Source organism: Callorhinus ursinus, unplaced genomic scaffold (genome assembly GCF_003265705.2).
Source record: "Callorhinus ursinus isolate GAN/ISIS: 27379988/994484 unplaced genomic scaffold, GSC_fseal_2.0 scaffold14, whole genome shotgun sequence".
NCBI classification, from domain to species: domain Eukaryota; kingdom Metazoa; phylum Chordata; class Mammalia; order Carnivora; family Otariidae; genus Callorhinus; species Callorhinus ursinus.
Window position 1 is genome coordinate 10777414 of NW_027397076.1, and position 20013 is coordinate 10797426.

General features: G+C 38.8%; 1 protein-coding gene across 19 annotated transcripts in view; it reads left to right on the forward strand.

Moving 5' to 3' along the window:
* ANKS1B (ankyrin repeat and sterile alpha motif domain containing 1B) overlaps positions 1 to 20013 on the forward strand; it is a 1107306-nt gene that overhangs the window by 959064 nt on the left and 128229 nt on the right. For 2 of the 19 annotated variants that reach the window (XM_073900451.1, XM_073900454.1), the window contains exon 1: positions 77 to 328. The exons of 16 other annotated variants lie outside the window; for them this stretch is intronic. The gene's annotated coding sequence lies outside the window, so the exon portion shown is untranslated. Of the gene's footprint in view, positions 1 to 76; positions 329 to 891; positions 965 to 20013 lie in introns of those variants that run through there. One more of the 19 variants, XM_073900453.1, reaches the window with a different exon arrangement.

Below are 20013 nucleotides of genomic sequence, written 5' to 3' on the forward strand. Positions count from 1 at the left end.
GAGGGCGCGCGGCGGGGTTGGGGGCGCGGCGTGGGGCGCGCGCGCGCGCGGGCCCGGGGAGCTGGCGGGGAGAGCCCGGCGCTCGGCGCAGCGCGGCGCGGCGCGGCCAGGCTCGGCGCCTCTCCCGCCCCTCCTCGGCGCGCTCGCCCTCGCCTCGCCGCTCGCTTTCGCTGGGGGCGCCCAGAAAGATGCTCAGAGGCAACGGCTAGGGGAGCGGAGGTTCCAGCCACATGTCCGCGTCCACGGGGGCCAGAGCCCGCCAGCCCTCGCGGATCCCGGCTCGCAATCAGCCCGCGGCCGCTGCCGTCGCTAGTGCCGACCGGCTCGGGTGAGTAGCGGGGTGGCAGCTGGCGGCGCGGGGCACAGCTTCCCCCCGCTGCCCACGGCCCCTGCTCGCCAAGATGCGGTTGCGAGAAGTGGAGCGGTAGCTGGGGCAGGAAAGGAAAAAGGAAGCTGGGTCGGAAAATCCGGGAAGGCTGCGGGAAGGTTTGCCGGGGCATTTGTTGCAGCCCAGGCTAGCGGTCTCTACTGTGTGGGCTTTTTTTTTTTTTTTTTTTTTAAACGTGGTTTGCTTATTGGTTTTCCCCCACCTCCCACCCCCCGGGTTGGGCACATTTTCCCTTTCCTCATCTTCGCGGTTGCGAGGAGTTTGAAGCGGTAAATTACTGGAGGTCTCTCCAAATGGTTTGACTTTCACGAGTATATATTTTCCAAAGGTCATTTGTTTTCAAAATTAAAAAGCCAGGACAACCCATGCAATTTCCAGGTGCGCTTTGAATCACCTTTGAGGAGTAGCAGGAAGAATAGACCCTGGAAGGGTTGGTTTTGAGCGTGCCCTCTCTCCTCGTGTTTTTTATACGTTGATTAATCGGAGGGGGACGTGGACGTGGACGTGGACCTTCCAATGGAACGCCTTGGAGAGCAGTAACAGCAGCAGAGACTGCAATTTGCTGCTTTCGTGAAGGTCGGGTCAGCATTTCTATTGAAATCCCAATTTCCGTGGTTGTAACTTGGATGTAATTTTACTCCAGGCTAAAACTTGCCAAAGCGAAACAAGGACTTGTTTTTGTAAGGATACTGCCACTGCCGCGTGTTGTTTTTTGTTTGTTTGTTTGGTTGGTTAGTTTGGTTTGGTTGGTTGGTTAGTTGTTTCTTTTCTCTCCAAGAATACCAGCTGTCTGCAAACATAAGCCCCTAAAACAAATAGGCAGCTCAGGAAGGCTTTGCATTTTCAGAGATTGACCAGGAAGGCTAGTACTCACTGCAGTTATCATTTCTCCTCTCCAAGTGACTGAGATGTTAGTTTTAGAAGACTAAAAATTCAGTCCCCGTGCTGCATATATATGCCCAATATGTTGTATCTGTAGAATGGATGCATAAGAACTTTGAGGTCTTTAATGACTCTTAGATACTTATATTAGTATACTTGCTATATGGGCTCTTGCATCTGGAAAGACAGAATTAGAAGAAATAGTGTTGGAAGGGCTACATGAGGAATTTAGGTACAACTGAAGACTTTTCTGAACGTTGACCCAAGCTACTAAGGGAGTCTGCAATTCTCTTCTGAGAGTCTTTACAATAGGGTAGATTCCTGTTGAAGTTTAGAGCCAGAAGGGAAAAGAGGAAAGAATATTAGGAAATATCTCAGAGGTTGCTTCGAAACCTGTGTGTTCTTTGTACTCCGCAAATGAGCTTAGGCAAGGAGATGCCAGTGGTGTCTGGGTTATTTGAGTCCATACTGTTGATGGCTCTGTGACAAAATAGGCTGTAATGACTTGTGCTGGCTTTATTCCACCGTAAAGCCTTCTTCAGAAGTGTTCCGTTCTGTTGTTCTGTCAGTCGTGAGTAACGCTTGGTGTGTTGATGGCAGTGATCCTCCTGGACTGAAATGGTGGAGAAAGGAGTAACTAGTATAAATGAAATTAAAACAGATGCATGCTACCTAGGAGACTCAGTGACAGTGATATACAAAAACATTGTTACAAAGACTTTTTGAAAGCTTCAGAATGCAAAGGGAGATACAATTTTGGGGAAAAGCAGTGAAGAATTAGAGCTCCTTGTTCAAGGATGGGAACTTTGTCCAGCAGTTGCTAATTGCCAAACTCAGTTTTACTGCATTGGAATTACTTTGCTTGATGCGCTTTGGCATTTTTAGTAGAAGCAGTATTTTTTCCTTGATCAGTGATAGCAGGGTGACTATACATCCTTTTATCAGGAATGAGAAACCTTATATATTGTTACAGTTCTATTAAGGGGAACCAGAGACAGAGAACAAAGTGTTTTGCCTCTACTGGGAGATCAAATCTCCATTAAAATAATTTTGAAATATAGCATGGTGCAGTATTAAGTAAGATACTTTGGGGTAATGAATTTTTAACAAAACTGTATCAATGCATTTATTTGTCAGCAATTTAAAGTGACAGTCGCCGAGCAGTTACTAACAATCTAAAAGTTTGCAGGTGTAACCAATTCTGTATACGTATATTGAATTCTGATACATTTCTTGCTAATAATTTACTGAAAATGGTACAGTAGGTTTGAAATGTTAGGGACTTGCTTTCTTTAAAATAGTAGTATTTGTTTAAAGGCACTCTACATGTTCCAAATAGAGTATAAACTAGTAGACAGTACATTATGCAGGAAAGGCATTCCCAATAATCATTTGTGATGTTATTACTCTATTGTAAATGTTGGCAGATATTTTCCAGCTTATTATCAAGTCATTCTCATTGCATCATTCATTGAGTAAGCATTTTTGAGTACCATGGGTTTTAAAGCAGGCTTATCCTTTCTCTAAATGTAAGGCAGACACGTTCTCCAAATGTTTTATTGAAATAAATGCTTCAGTATCATCAGTGTTTATAGCACTGGCAGAGTCTGTAGAGATACCGGGTAGAGTTTATTGATGTCCCTATTTCTGACCAGATGCTAGTGTCAACATATGTCCCAGAAATATCCATCAAGCCAGTTAATGTCCCGGGAGGAATGAACAATTAGCAAAATTAATTTGGAGATCTGCTTGATTAAAGTCATTAATGGTCATGCGTAAAACATTTGTATTTCCATAGATATGTTTGATTTTTACATATTTTGGACTTAGAGCAGTAACTCAGATTTAGGATTTCCAAGTGCCAATACCAGTAGTCAAAGTACTAGGTCTTTCATAGGCTACCAGTGTCAGCATTTCTCCATGACAATGGAAGTGTGAACAGAATCCAGATTTACCAATTGGCTACCTATTTTTTTCCTTCCATGGACAATAGACAAGAACAAAGCATAAATGTTTACCATTGACTTTAATAGCAATGTATATCAATAAGCCTTGGAAAAAAATTATTTCATACGTATTTCTTTGAGTTAAAGATTACATTAGCTATGATGTCTTTACACTTATATTGATATTTGGTTTCTTTAAAATGATTGTTTTCAAAGTACAATACTGTCAATATATTTAATAATTTGCTTGAGAAAGAACATTTACATGAGTGCATTTATCTTCCCACATAACTGTCAATAATGCATTGTTCCAGAAATCTATTTTTATGTAGATGTAATTTTCATGTAAAAATTAACCTTTCTTATAACTCTAGTGTGAGACGAAAACCATGCTTGTTCATCTGATTTCTGCTTTCTCCTCATACAATCATGAGATGGGTTGTTTTTTTTTGAGTCAAATATGATTAAGCTGAGTCATTTTTTTTCCTTTAAAAAACTGTGAGGATAGATTAGCTTACTTAGATTAATTCCCTAAAAATTTGTGTCTTTAGCACATATCTCCTAGTTGTGGTTTTTACAAAGCAAAGACTTAGGGACTGTTTACTGGTGGTTTTCTCTCATGAGAACAGGAGGAAATGCAGAGAAGACCAAAACAAAACTTGAACTGGAAGAAGCAAAAATGCATGTTCTGATCCCCCTTGGTTACCAAATACCTGATAGTACAGTTTTAGGTAAGTCTCAAAACAAAGTTGTTCTATAAATGACTTTTATGGATACATCTCTTTTGGGTTTGGAATTAATGAAACTGAACGGAAACTACTGACCTCACAGGACCAGCCACAAGGACACACTCTGGAAGATCAAGGATTGCGTTGAGATCTTCCTGAAGGCCCACATTTGCATGCTGTGGCACCTCTGTCACCACACACAGCTGCCTTTGCAGAGCATGGGAGGACTGGTAGAATCAGTGGGTGCCCCGAGCATCATCTGACTGCCCCTTGGCCATATGTTTAAATGGTACTGGGGTTAACATTGGTCAGGGTTAGGTTTTTGTGGCCATTTTAAAACCAAGACTCTTGGCAAGAGAAAAATTGTACTTTAAGACTCTTTGAGCATCCTCTCATTTTAACACATGTCAATTAGAATAATTTTTTGGTAACTGTGAGTTTTATGGTCGATTTTGGTTTTAATTAAGGCTTCAGAGTGACTCGCATAGAGTTGTAGCTATAACAGGTGGTATGTTTTGTGTTGTATGATGTTCATAAAAGTCTTATGTCCCTGTGTTTAGAAATCACGACCATGTTGTAGTTATTTTTCTAGAAATATAAGATGTAAGTGTAAAAATAAGCTGCTTCTCTTTATCTCCATGATTCACTTCTCCAGAAAAGACTTGCCGACCATATGCAGTATCTCTTGGCTCTTAATGCATTTTTTTTTCTGTCCTAACTGTCAACTTAGTATAAAAATAATTGGTTCCAATTGTTTTCTTGTAGTATAGCTTTCCCTCCAGAATGGAAGGTCTGGCATTGCCTCCCAAACATCTCCCAGGGGTTGGTTGATACTCCTGATATGAATGATGCTATTTATTTCACCCTACTGGTAGATTAGTCATAAAAACTCATGCCAAACCAAATTTGGGACAAAGCTTCAAATTAAAAATATATAGTCCCTCCCAAGTTCCAACATTGTTTACACACTGGCTCTTCCTTCTTTTACCCACCCTAAAGTACTCTGGTCAGGAAAACTGTCTGGGAAGATGAAATTTCCTCATGGCTAGTGGGAGAACCTCTTTCCTCCATCATCTCCTAACCATTCACCACTGACTTTTTCTCTCCTCTCGTTCATTGCTCTTAGGTCAGGTAGCTTTCAGATCACACATACCCCTTCATCCCTTGCCTTGGTCCCCTCTCTTAATGCCTCCAGAATACCACTCTAGTTTTTCCTGTTTTACATTTTTGATACAAACAGTGACCCACCTCATGAGCATTCAGGGTGATACTAGTGACTAAAGATATGTCTGTTATCAAAGGAGCCAAAAGCTCTACATTTTTAAGTGAGCTTATATGCAATAAAAAACCAGAACCAGAAAGCTCTCCAGCCCTTGAAAATGCTCTGAAGTCTCCTTCAGAATACCCACAAATGTCTCCACCCTCATGAAAGATAAATAATAGTTGTCATTTGTCCATATTTAAATAAGTTAAAATATTTCTTTTTAATTGTATATTATGCCAGTGATAATTCATCATGTTGATTTTCTTGTATTTTTGTTGCACATATGCAGAATTTTATTCCACTGTGGGTCCAGTAGACTTTTGTGGGCTAACTTTGATATTTAATTATCATTTATACTGTAGCTTATTTGAAGGAACACGCATTCTGAATTCTAAGCAACTGACTTAAAAGACAGCTTTGCAAATTCAGCCCTTCCTTTAAAGCTTAGAAACAATCTTTGTGTGTATTCATTCACTTGAGAAATATTTATTGGATGTCTGCTATCTTCTAGAAATATTTATTAAATGTCTGCCTGCTTAGGGCAGGAAATATACTAGTGAACAAAATAGACAAGGTTCTGGTTTTCTAGAGCAAATAGTTGGGAAGGAGTGACACAAAACAAGTCAATAAATAAATGGAGAAGATAATCTCAGGTAGTGATAAGTGCTGTGAAGCCATACTGCAGGTGAAGTGCTTGAGAGTTTCCTGGAGGGGAAGGATGCTACCTGAAAACATTTGCTCAGAGATGGTATCCCGGAGACAGTGCCTCTCAGAGACCCGGATGGTGAGCAGGAACCCACCACGCAGAGATGCTGGGGAAAGAGCGTTCCAGGCAAAGGGAACCGCATGTGGAAAAGCCTTTGGGGGACCAAGAGCAGTGTGTTCGGGCAGCAGGGAGTAGTCCAGTGCGGTTGCAGGTCAGCCTTCCCAGGCATGGCAAAGAGTTTGTGTTTTATTCTAAAAACAGTGTGGAGCAAATGGAGAACGGAAAGCAGCGGTGTGATTGTTGTACCTTTGAAAAGAATCCACTGGCTGTTTTAGGAAGGCTGGATAATACTAGGACATGAGCTGACACAGAAAGACCACGTAGAAGACCACTAAAGTAGTTCAGGGGAGGGGCTCCTTGGTGGCTCAGTCGGTTAAGCATCTGCCTTCGGCTCAGGTCATGATCTCGAGGTCCTGGGATCGAGTCCTACATCAGGCTCCCTGCTCAGCGGTGAGTCTCCTTCTCTCTATCCCTCTCCTGCTCCCCTTGCTTGTGCTCTGTCTCTCTCTCTCTGTCTTTCTTTGTGTCAAATAAATAAATAAATATATCTTCATAAATAAATAAATAAAGTAGTCCAGGGGAGAAATGACACTGATTTGGACTGGGCTGTGGCCGTAAACAAAGAAGAGATATGTGGAAAGAGTCAAGAGTCATGGAAAGTCCCTATCATAGTGGGAAAAGCTTTTTGAAATTCTACAAATATAGGAAAATACAAAGAAGAAAATAATAATTCTCCATGGGTGGCTCACACCACCCAAAGTAACATCTGTTAATATCTTGGCATTTTTAAGGAAAATAATCACTGTATTGTTTTTGATATTTCGATATGTGGCCATAACTAGGCAGTGCACACAAAGCAAATACTAAACTCTTCAGATTACCCTAAACCCCACCACCCAGAAATAACCATTTATAACATTAGACTGAAATCATTGCAAGCATCCTTCTATGCATATATGCAAAGGGAATGATAAATGGATGCATGAATAGAAAGAAATACTTTTATAACAATGGCAATGATGGAATCATACTGGAAATGCTCTTTCAAAATAAAACATTAAAATTTAATTTCTTTATATTTAACAGCAGAAAAAAATGGAGGTAAGAAGAAGTAAATAATTCTTAAACTTTAAGCAGAGGTCTCTTTACTACAAGAATTATTTCCTAAAAGTTCTCCCCTTATGCTTAAGAGAAATGGTTATGGAAAATGCTAAGTGGTTTGAGCGGGAGTGAATTGAGATTTTGTGGGACTTGAGAATTGAGAATTTGGGACTCCTTTTTAAGAAAATGGAGTATAGGGCGCCTGGGTGGCTCAGTTGGTTAAGCGACTGCCTTTGGCTCAGGTCATGATCCTGGAGTCCTGGGATCGAGTCCCACATCGGGCTCCCTGCTCAGCAGGGAGTCTGCTTCTCCCTCTGACCCTCTTCCCTCTCGTGCTATCTCTCATTCTCTCTCTCAAATAAATAAATAAAATCTTTAAAAAAAAAGAAAATGGAGTATAATTCAATGGAATATTACACAGCCATAGGAGGGATGAAATCTTGTCATTTGCAACAACATGGATAGATCTAGAACGTATTATGCTAAGTAAAGTAAATCAGACTGAGAAAGATATTTCATTCATGTGGAATCTGAAAAACAAAACAAACGAATAAACAAAAAGCAGAATCAGACCTATAAATACAGAGAACAAACTGAGGATTACCAGAGGGAAAGGGGTTGGGAGATGGGCAAAAGGGGGGGGGGGGGGGGAGATACAGGCTTCCAGTTATGGAATGAGTAGGTCCCGGGAATAAAGGCACAACACAGGGAATAGAGTGAATGATACTATAACAGCATTGTATGGTGACAGATGGTAGCTACGCTTGTGGTGAGCCCAGCATAAGGTATAGAGAAGTTCATTCACTATGTTGTATCCTGAAACTAACGTGACATTGTGTGTCAACTATACTCAAAAATAGAAAACTAAAAAACAAACAGAACAAAGTCACTGGTAGTGCTAATACACTTTGGTTTGTTACCAAAGTCATGATTTTAGGAGTTATTAAACTTAAATAAATTTAAAAAATAAAAATTTTAGGGCTCCTGGGTGGCTCAGTTGGTTAAGTGACTGCCTTTGGCTCAGGTCATGATCCTGGAGTCCCGGGATCGAGTCCCACATCGGGCTCCCTGCTCAGCGGGGAGTCTGCTTCACCCTCTGACCCTCTTCCCTCTCGTGCTCTCTATCTCATTCTCTCTCTCTCAAATAATAAATAAAATCTTTAAAAAATTAAATAAATAATAAAAATTTTAAAAAGGAAATAAAGTGTATTTTACAAATTGTACAAAAGCTTTATGAAAGCTTTGCTGTGGAAACCCCCCCCCCCAATACACATACCCTGTAGCCTCGGAAAAAGCAAATCACCCAGGTAGGTGAAGGGTCTTGGAACTTAAGCCTCGGTAGCTTTACTGCAAACCCAACCTCACACTTGGAATCATTATGTTTTTTAAACTACATATTCCGATTTTAAATATGTTAAATTGATTCTGCATATTGATATTCAGTGTCTTGTATATTGAGTATAACATTCTTGTTTTATGCTTTCTCTCCCTTATAATTTTGGTTTGCTAGCATTCACAGCTGCAGTGCAGTCTGAGACCACCCTTTGTAGATGCTTTGCTTTTCCTGCCTGGACCCCTAAAAATTCTTTCTTTCTCTTCACAGCTCAGTAGCACAGCTAGGATATATCCAGGTGTTGAATGTTCTGTTTGAGTCAAAATTACAGTGTGCTCTTTAAATTTGCTGATCTTTGTCCTATCTTTGAATATACTTGCTGTTCTATTTGTATTGTTACCTACTTCAGGGACATCAATTATCCTTGTTTTGGATCATCTTTGTCTCTCTTCCACATTTATTATTTCTTTATAATGTAATCTTTTTTTATTTTCATCTGCATTCACAGTGAGCATGAAATTCTCTTCTTCTGTGTCAGTAATTCCATTTTCAGAAGTGTCTCCTCTGTTTCCTGATGTTTCTCATCTATTGATTCATTCTGAAATGATGCTCTTTGTTCCCTGTTTGTTTCCTTCAGTCCACAGTCTCTTTTCATCCCATTCAGTTGTTTCACCATTCTGTCAGTAAGCTTCAATTTTTACTGAAACTGTTCTTCTGGAGTAGAAAGTTTATGTGAGGATTTCCTTCTTTTTCTTTAAATAAAGTTTTTCTAGATTTAGTTCCTCAAGGTGTGACCCTTACATTTTATTTTCTTCCATTCCTCGTTCCCTCCCTCCTTCTTTTCATCCTCTCTTCAGCTCCTCTTTCCTCCTTCCATGCATATTGACCATGCTGTTTTTCTTCATCTTGCTGGTGTTTGGGGAACTCTGCCCAGACATGGTGTAAGTAACTTCTTAAATCACTTTCCAGCTCTCTTGGGACCAGTTTGCTTCCTTCTTTCCTTCTTCCTTCCTTTTTTGCTGCCTGGGTCTCTTCACTTTTCTGAAGTCTGAAGAGATTGCAGCGTGGGGTAGAAATTGTAGAGAGAGGTAGCTCAAGCCATATGCAATCTTGGTTATAGATTTCCTGGGCTGTGCTTTCTCATATTTTGCTGAATGTCCCCATTATCAGTCTTTTCACCAAACTGGGAGGGAAAGGGTGGGAAATACCAAGGATGCCCTTTTTTGGGGGGGTTTCTCAACTAAAGGGTTCCAGTTGAGCTAGTAGCTACCCTGGAGATAACCTGCAGTGTGGTGGGTTTCCTCCTTACTGTGGGCAACCCTGGAGTCTTCAGTTCCATGGAGTCAGCCCTTTGCTCCCATTCTCCCATTTCACACGTTTCCATTAGTAGAGAGAAGAAACAGAAAAGGATATTCACTGACTGCTTTTCTCTAAATTTAGGATTACTAGTGAGAACTTTCAGAATTTTGTTGACTCACCTCCCTGGGTAGTGAGAACAGGATTAAAAGCCAAGCAACACTGTGCCTTTTTTTTTTTTTTCTTTTAAATCCTGCTCCAGAATCTTCTGTTTCTTTCCTTGGCCACCGGTTTTGAAATTTGTTGATCTGTACATGCCTCTCCTTGATTGGTTACTGTTGGGTTTTTTTGTTTTGTTTTGTTTTCCTAATGTTCACCGTTTTCTTCACATTTTGTTAGGTATTTATTTAGGAAGCAAAGTTCTGTGAGGCAATTTAAATTTTCCATCTTAAATCAGACTCTGGGTTATATTTTGGAGATAGAACCTAAATGTCTTACTGATGATTTAATTTGAAAGATGAAGGAAGGAAAGGAGCTATGAATGAGTCCTAAATTTCTGGTCTTAGCAACTGGGTAGGTGAGGAGCAGATTGGGCTAGCGTAGGGGAAGGAATCAAGAATTCTGTTGTAAGATTTTTAAGTTTGAGAAACTTGACATCCGGGTGGAAATGTTGAGCAGGTTGTTGGATCTACTGGTCTGAAACTCAGGGGAAAGATGCTCAGCATATAGGTGGTACCTAGATCAACTAGAGAGAGAGAATATAAACATGGGGGATCATATGATGAATATGCACTAATCCAGATGTGTTCACGTATGAACTCTTTAGGCTCAGTGGGAACTGTTCCTAACATAACAAATGTCTGAAATCTTTCAGTATAAACCTATCAGGTTAATGATTGGTATGACTTAGTGAGAAATGTAGATCTGAGAACATTTTAAAGATAGGAGATTTTATACTTCCGGATCTACACAGTAACTAGTAACTGAAGTGTTGCCTTTCAGAGGTCATTGAACTTGCTGCTTTTAGCTATTATAACTTCAATTATATATAATTGAAAGTGATAAAGATTTGATTTTAAATAAAAGGCTATAAGCTATTAGTTATAAGGCTCAATTTTTATCTGTTTTCAGAGTGACTCTATATATACATTTTTACTTAATCGGTTTTATAATTAAAATACAGCTTTTGCTCTTAGAAGATGTATATTATAAAGAATTGCTGTATTTTGAGGTAACATGCTTAGGGAAAAGAACACTATTCCAGAAATTAGGAAACAGATTCCAGATCTAACTCTTGCAATAATAATTAGAATAAAAATAAACAATATCAAACACACATAATCCTTTCATGTGACATGCACTGTTCTAAGCACTTTGCATATATTTACTTTTTTAAGAAGTTGTAGTCACACAGCTTCCAGCTACTCAAATCTCTCCGGACTTCAGGCTCCTCATTTATAAAGCCAATCTTCCCTCTAGCTCTAAAATTCAGCATAATGTATCTTAAATTGTACAATTTATATCATGAAACATAAAAATGTTTTAATCTTATTAACCAAAGCAAATGGAAATAGACTCTTTTTATAGGCAGGGGAAGATGAACCGTTATATAAAAAAGGTTAACCAGCATAAGGAGTAAATTATGGAGATTTTGGTTGACTAAGACCCCATCACCACAAACATCTTCCCTTGTGTGTTTGCTCATGCTGTTTCAGATCCTTCCCTTTGTTCCAAGTCATGTCTGCCCCTCTCTCCTTGCAGCCTGTCAATTAGAAATAATCCAGCCTTTCTCTGAACTCCTAGTTTTTTGTGCCTTGTTTTCAGGTATTTGCATATATATGTCATATTCCCTATGAGCATCTCAGCTATTTGAGGGCAGGGACAATAATCTTTATGATATCTCTTCATCACTTTTTAAATTCAGTTGTCTCTCTATGGACAGAGTACATAGAGCGAACAAAATTCAGGCTTATTCTCTATAAAGTGAAATAATTTTATTCAAACTAAAAGCATAATATGTTATGATAGATGTTGATCTGGGAATCAGGACATGAATCCCAGCTCTGTTGTTGACCAGCTTCTGTGGCCTTCAGATGGGTCACTCTCTTAGCTTCGGTTCCCATCAGTCAAATGGCAATACTGGTATGTCTGTTCCCTGTGTTACAGAGCCATGAGCATTGAATAAGATTATATATGTGAAGTACATGTGGAAAAGAAAAGCACTGGAACCTGATAAAACAGTTCCATGCTTCTCAAGCAAGACACGGGGCACATAACCAGTTATCTTCAACCAATTCTCTGAAACATTAGGGTTTGTGAACTGCTGCCTTCCCCCAAAAACCGACACCCCAAACTCAGATTGTTTTCTGCTTTCCTATTGATTTTGAGTAAATATGATTTATTTAGCACACTTAATGCAGATTACTTCTCAAATCAAAGAAGGTGAGTTTCCTAGTAATGTGAGAATGAGTAAAATCCAATGAAAACAGTGTAGTGGATTTCACTACCAAGTACTTAATTTATAACTTCATTCTGTTTTTAATTATGCTTCTTTATATTCCATGTAATCATTTGAAGAGGTTTTTCATTGTGTCTCTGTCTGCACAAGTATAAATGAAAGCATAACATATTCTGTCAACACAGGAGTGCAGTGTAAGCAATGGATTTGAAGTACTGTGAAGACCTTGGCAGTCACCACCATGTCTGCCCACAGAACATTCTCTGCTTGTTGCAGAGCCGCTGGCACACATTTTCTTCTCTCTCCCATGACCACCAGCATGCAGGCCATGGCCAGCCACGTGCATTGCACACCAGAGGGAACAGCTTTCACTCTGGGCCTTGAAGACTGGCCCTGTACTGTATTTTAGAGACCTAAGAAGTCAGATGATATAATTGTCACAATCATCCAGTGCTCTTACAGAGAGATTTTGTGTACAGACAGCCCAGGAATACAGGTTTTTAGCCGAATTAAAACAGAACTTTTATTAGCTGGCAAGCCAGACTCCCCCAAATGATAGAAATTTAATGCATTAAGCTGTTATATGAAATGTAAGAATAATTGGGATCCCTGACAGTGAACTAATAACTCAGAACAGTTTTATTACATTTTAAACAAGCAAGCATCACCCTTTCAATGAATAGAAATCTGTACATAGAGCTTGTTGGAAATCCTGTATCTGTGGAACAGTACAAATAAAAAATTAGTGATGTATGGTGATTCTTAAAAAAAAAAAACGAAAACTGTGCAGGGCGTTGTTGTTCATGACCAGTTCAAATAATAGATCTAAATATTGACTATTTTCATTACTGCATGGTATTTCAAAACGTAAGCCATGGATGTCTCTAATAGTTAGCAGTGGTACCTTAAGATATACTTTGACCTTCTCAACATCTTTATGTGGAGTCTTCTGAACATCCTTTCTACCTAAAAAATGAGGATTTTGTTTTGTTTTGTTTTTTTTTGCAGGATGGCAGTTACTTGCTCAGTTGCTAGGTAACAAGGCAGATCTCTATAGATTTATCGGAACACGCAGCACATGATTTTTTAGTGACAATTATTTATATCTGATATATTAAAGTATGCTGTATTGATAATGATTAGATAAACTGTTGATTTAGCTCCTGTGCGTTTGCAAGAAAGTGTGCAATAATTTGCAAAGCTAGTTTTGTTCTAACCTTTTTTTAAAAGTGCTTATTAATATTCACTCCTAAGAATGATCAGTTTTCTTGCAAAACAGCAATAGCTAGATTGTTGATTTGATAATCCTTCCAACTGGCTGATCACAATCAATGGCATTACCACACCTTTCTGACTAATTACACTGCACATCATCTGGGACGGGGTGTTTTGTTCTTAAAGGCTGTCCGTTCAAAGGTTATAAAGTTTGAATTTTGTGAAAATTGTTATTATATTTTTATTTATTTAATATATTTATTATATATTTTTAATAATATATTGCTTTATATTGCTTGTCATTCCTCATACTATAATCATTCAGGAGATCTAGCTCTATCTACACTGAGAGGTAGCAGTTGATTTAGAAGGTATTATCATTTTAAAAAATTAACATTTATTGTTTTATTTTTTTGTCTTGTGGCACGGAACTGAGAAACCACAGCAGCATATCATCAATGTTACATAATCAACAACGGTGTCTTGTTAGAGATCTTTCAACAAAAGTTACCATTAAAGAAAAGATCTGCAACTTAGAATTATAACCCATGAATTTCCATAGTAAGGAAGGGAAAAAATAATCCCTTTATGGGATTATTTATGGATTTTGCCCATAATAATTGCCTTTCATCGAATGGATTCATTTGCTCAAATACTTTTTCATATATGCCAGGAACCATGAGAAGTAGATGTTTATTCCAAATTCATTTCCTCCTGTCATTTGTATTGGTAAATTTAAATCATTATTAGATAGAATGCATGCATTGAATTAATAGCTATTTGTCACAGTCTTTTTCAAATAAAGTCAAAATGCTCTTTTATACTGTAGAGGGAAAAAGTATCTGTTGAACTTTGCACTTTTGTGATAGAATGGCTGTAATTAGTCCATCAACCATGGGATAATTAGAAATTACGGTGCAGTTTCCTTTATAGCATAAGAAATGTCACAACAGGTAATGCTGGTATTCAAGTTAGTCTTAAAATATTTAGTTTATGTATTCAGCCGTAAAAAGAATGAAATCTTGCCATTTGCAACAACATGGATGGAGCTAGACAGTAGCAAAATAAGTCAGTCAGAGAAAGACAGATATCATATGAACTCACTCATACGTGGAATTTAGGAAACAAAACATACAAGCAAAGGGGAAAAAGAGAGAGAGAGAGAGAGACAAACCAAAAAACAGACTCTTAACTGTAGAGAACACACTGATGGTTACCAGAGGGGGGGTAGGTGGGGGGTGGGGGAAATAGGTGATGGGGATTAAAGAGTGCACTTACCACGATGAAAAAAATAATAATAATAAAATTTAGTTTATAGGACAGTAACATAAGAAAAATCTTGGAGAATATTTGTTCAGAAATTATTTTTTGATGACAGCAGAAAGAATGCATTCTCCTGTAGAATCAGAAAACACAGAGACAAAAATGCGTTATTACCTGTATGTTGTGTGAACTGAAGATAACCTGTCTTTACAAGTTAGCATTCCAGGAAGCTAGTTTATATACAATAGTTTAATATGGAAAATTGTACTTTACTAATACCTACTAATTAAATGCCTGCATTCAGCAAAATTCGGCCCTCACTACCTAGAAAGCTATAAAAGCCAAGTGGAATGATTGATTACTCTGAATTTCTGTAGTCTTGAGTAAACCACAGGCAAGATATATATTTTAATGACTATGGACTGAAGGCCTAAGCAATTTACAAGGCACTTTAACAATAATTTATTTGACTCTTTGCACTACACTGTTCAGTTATCACTGTGGCATTTAAATACCAAAAGTAAAATGGAAATCAGCCCTCTGGTTTCTTCTCCACTTTCCATATTCACAGTTGACATACAGGTTTGCCTAGTTTTTAGAAAACATGCTGTTATATAAATAATCATTTATTATAAAAATTAATCATTTCTGTCAGGGAGTTAAAGCAGATGTCTGTTTGCCATATAACAATATTTCCCTCCGGGGCACCTTGGTGGCTCAGTTGGTTAAGCGTCTGCCTTAGGCTCAGGTCATGATCCCAGGGTCCTGGGATCAAGCCCCGCATCGGGCTCCCTGCTTCTTCCTCTGACCCTCCCCCTCCATGCTGTCTCTCTCTCATTCTCTCTCAAATAAATAAATAAGATCTTAAAAACAAAAAAACCCACAATATTTTTCTCCTTAAAAAGGGATTTACTGGAAGATTTCAATAATTTCTTTCTCTCTCTCTGTAATTAATGGGGGGGGAAACTGTATTTATACAGAAATTTTTAGGAACCTATCCATCCTGTGAAGCTAGGTATACTTGTGAATTCCAGTTGGGTTGATTTACTTTATATTTCTTATTTCCAGTTGGTATATTGCTGTGGAAACGCAGCTCCATGTGACTGTTCCCTCGCTTTGTGTCTTATTTTAAATGCTTATTATTTAAGTGGACTTTCATCATCATGGGTGTCTTGTGTGGTTGTTGTTGCTAAATCATTTTAAATGATTCTAATGGAAATCTTTTTTTTTCCCCCTCTTGATACCTGAGCCAGTCTCCTGTAGAGAAAGTAGGTAATCTTCAGTATGAACTGTTATTGTCTCACTTTTAGGCTCTAGTTTAAAAAAAAGTCTCTATGGCCATAGAAAATAAAATTTACAGATTTGTCAGAAGGCCAGCATCCCAGGATGTGAAGGCTACATTCTGCAACGCAATGGAGATGGGTTTTTTTTTTTGTATTGTTAACATGTATTTTATACTTTTAATCATTATTTATCATACTGTGCACAAAAGGAAAAAGCCAAAGAATCTCAGCATTCAACTCCCTTTTTGTTTATCCAGGCATTGTGGAAATCTTGGCTGAGGGTGAGAAGAGTATTGAATAATCATTTCAAAAGCAAATGTCATTTCTGATGGAAAACAAATGATCCTCTGTGTGTGTGTGTGTGTGTGTGTGTGTGAATATGAAGATCCCAAGAAAATTTATTTGTCCAGTATTCAGCGTGCCTGAAAGCCTAAATATATTTATCCATATTGTGCAGAATAAAAATTCTTTTTTTAAGTATTTAAAGATTATTTTATGGCACTTTTTCTCATAAGACCTGCAGACACTGTTTAAAGAATTTCCACCTATGGTTTGTCAAAGGCCACAAAAACATAGGAAGGATAGGAATTGAAACTGGGGCCATGGTCGGGAGAGAAAAGAAGCGGGAGAAATACAGAAAGTAAAATCAGGAAGAGCAAAAAGGTCACATTTGTATAACATGTCAACAGAATTCCTGGTGCATTTCTCCAGAGGAGTGGGGAGGAGAGAGGGATTGCTTGCCAGACCTCTAGTTGCATCTTAACTCTACCACCCATGAGCTTGGAGTGCTTTGGGGGAAAATCACCGAGCTGAACTTTCCGAGTCTTGTTTTCCTCATCTGTAAAACAGTGGTGATGTCCACCCTGCACAGGTTTTCTGAGGACTACACTTAGACAGGGAGACACAGAGCCCCTCTGATGCACACTAGGAGCTGAATCAACACTAGCTCCTCCTTTTTTTTTTTTTTTGAAGTTTCATCTACTTATTACAGACATTTTTCTTTCATCCTCAGCCCCCAGATATCAATACATCACCAAAGTTAGGACCACGAACAATGCTTTCAAACCAACAGATCTGAAAATTATAGCCAGGGCGGGAACTTAGAGCCCAAAGCAAAGCTGGAGTGGCTGACTTTAGCCTCCGCCCAGTGCTTGGGAGTGTCTCACAGACAAGATGTGCGCTATCATGCCTCATTAATGAGATCTTTGATAGTCTCTGCTTTTCTTTCAGTTTTTTTTTTAAAGATTTTTGTTTATTTGAGAGAGAGAGAATGCGAGATAGAGAGCACGAGAGGGAAGAGGGTCAGAGGGAGAAGCAGACTCCCCGCTGAGCGGGGAGCCCGATGCGGGACTCGATCCCAGGACTCCAGGATCATGACCTGAGCTGAAGGCAGTTGCCCAACCAACTGAGCCACCCAGGTGCCCTCTTTCAGTTTTTTTAAAAACATTTATTTATTTGAGAGAGAAGGAGAGAGAGGGAGCATGAAGGGAAGGGGCAGAGGGAGAAGCAGACCGATGCAGGACTTGATCCCAGGATCTCAGGACCACCACCTGAGCCAAAGGCAGAAGTTTCACCGCTTCATCGACTGAGCCACCCAGGCGCCCCTAGTCTCTGCCTTTGAAGAAACATAAAAATCAAGGCATGAAAATTTTTGTTGTTGTTCTAAAACTACCTAGATTTTGAAAGTCCCCTTGTATCAAAGAGGGTATAAAACAACTTGCTTCCAGATTTATTGGCTAAGCCATCATCTCTCAAGGGGGTGCTCTGGCTAACAGCAGAGGTGAATGAGCAATGAAAAATATTCATATCAATTATGTCATCTTCATGCCTCCAGTCTGTTTAGTTGATTTTGTTTCACCAAAATGATTACGGTAATTGTTTCAATAAAAGCATCAGAAACGTTTGCCTCCAGCTTTTCCCCCTCTCTGCCTGCTCTCCAGTCATTGGGTCTTCTTCCCCACATATTGATCCTGTATCTGAGATGTGCCTCAGTCCATAGTAGGCATTAGTTCTAACAACAAACAACACAGGGTCCTTGCCCTCAAGGAGCTTCTTCACCGCTGGGGGGTGAACAGATAAGTAGGCAGGCAGTTATAATAGACTTTGTCATCAACACAACCCTCTGTTGGCCTTTCCACAGGTTAGGCAGTGGGGCTTTGGAAGTGTCCACAAGTAGGGCAAGATATAGAGCTACCCAAACTGGGATTTTTATTTCTTAACTTTTATAGAATACTTTTTCCCCCTTTTTATGCAAGTAATACATTGTCGTTACAGAAAAAAATGAGAAAATACAGAGAAGCAAAAAAAATAATTTGCTATCCCTCTACCAGAGAACATTTTAATAGCATGTATCTTTCCAGATTTTTATATATATAATTCTGATTAAAACATTACAATATATTGTATATACTCAAGCCATTTTGATGTAGAAGATAAAGATTGGGTGACAGATTTGGTTCTCCCAGTAAGCTATATGTAAACTGCTTAAAGACAGGTGCTGAGTCTCGGCACCCTTCATGTTCTATATTTATGGCCAGTAAATATGTGTGGGATATGTCATGTTGGGGATCGAGGGATGGGTTTGTAAATAAATAGCTAGATTGCTTTATTTCTCACTTAAAATTTTAAGATTAAAAAATGTCACATTAGCAGGTGTGATATTCATTGGATTCTTCTTGATAACAGTAAGGGTAATTTGACAATTCTTAAAGGATGCCTTCCTGCTCTTAGCTTGAATCCTTTGGGATGTTTCCATATTTTAAACAAGGAAACAAGACCAAAACCACCCCCCCAAAACAAAACACAACAATAATAATAATAATAATAAAAAAGATGTAACATTAAAAAAGATAACTTTTTTTGTTTGTGGCCTTATTAATTCCCTCAAGCTTGCCATGTGTAAATCATTGAAGAAAGAGGAAGAAAGCAAATTTGGACTTCCTTGGTCACTAGTTTTCACTTACTAAATATTCCATCTGTTGGTGCTACCTGAGTGAAAGGACAGGAAGTATTTCCTCAAGTTGCTTAAAAATAAGCTTTCATTAATGTTGCTTTCCTGTTATTTCTATTCATGGAAAGTCAACCTGATAATGTTGACAGCAGTATGTTTGGAGAGATTGCCTGTCTCGTGAGGAGTTTGGGATATTAAAAATCAAGATGACACCTCAGCTCCTTCTTGGGCAGAATTCTAGGTAATCTGCCCCATCTGAGACATTTCTTTCCATTATCTCTCTAGTCACAGGAGGGATTCATTAAGCTATAGGTAGACCACAACTCAGTATCCTTGTAGTTGCCTATTACTTAACTACATAATGTTTTTATGAGTCACTCAGACCCAAATTGGCCCCACTAGATTGGCTGTGTTCTTATTCTGGTTAATTGTATGTCATCTAATTGCATAATTTATGCTATATATGCACTTGGCCACGGGTCACTATGCATGATTTGCTATATATGCATAGTGACCTGAAGGCCAAATGCCTTTCTTTATTGTATACTAAAGTCACAGTGAAAATAGGACTTACATACCTGTTGTAAAATACCACTTCTAAAAGGCTGTCTTTGGCTCTTCACAATGCTTTGATGCATTTTTAAAGAAAGCAATCTAAAAATGTCATGTGATTTCTACATGTACCCTAAAGCCTTTAAATAATTATTTTCTGTGATTGCTCTTGTCTTCAATTTAATTAACTAAAAAAATTGGTATTCCCATAGTTTCTGGTTGTGAAGGTCTTTCTGCACATTCTTGATCATTTTAGTTCATTCTAATGATGTTCTCTATTGTCAAGTGAAACAAAAAAGATTAACCACCTTAGCTTTTCAGGCTTTTTTTTTTTTTAAGATTTTATTTATTTATGAGAGAGAGAGAACATGAGCAGGGGGAGAGGGAGAAGCAAACTCCCTGCTGAGCACAGAGCCCTATGCCGAGCTCTATCCCAGGACCCTGAGATCATGACCTGAGCCAAAGGCAGATGCTTAACCGACTGAGCCACCCAGGTGCCCCTTCCCAGGCTTTAGGTAAGTGTTCTCTTCCACGTGAATTCAACAGAGTCAATTCATCATGTAATCTATTGAGTTCTGGGATGGGCAT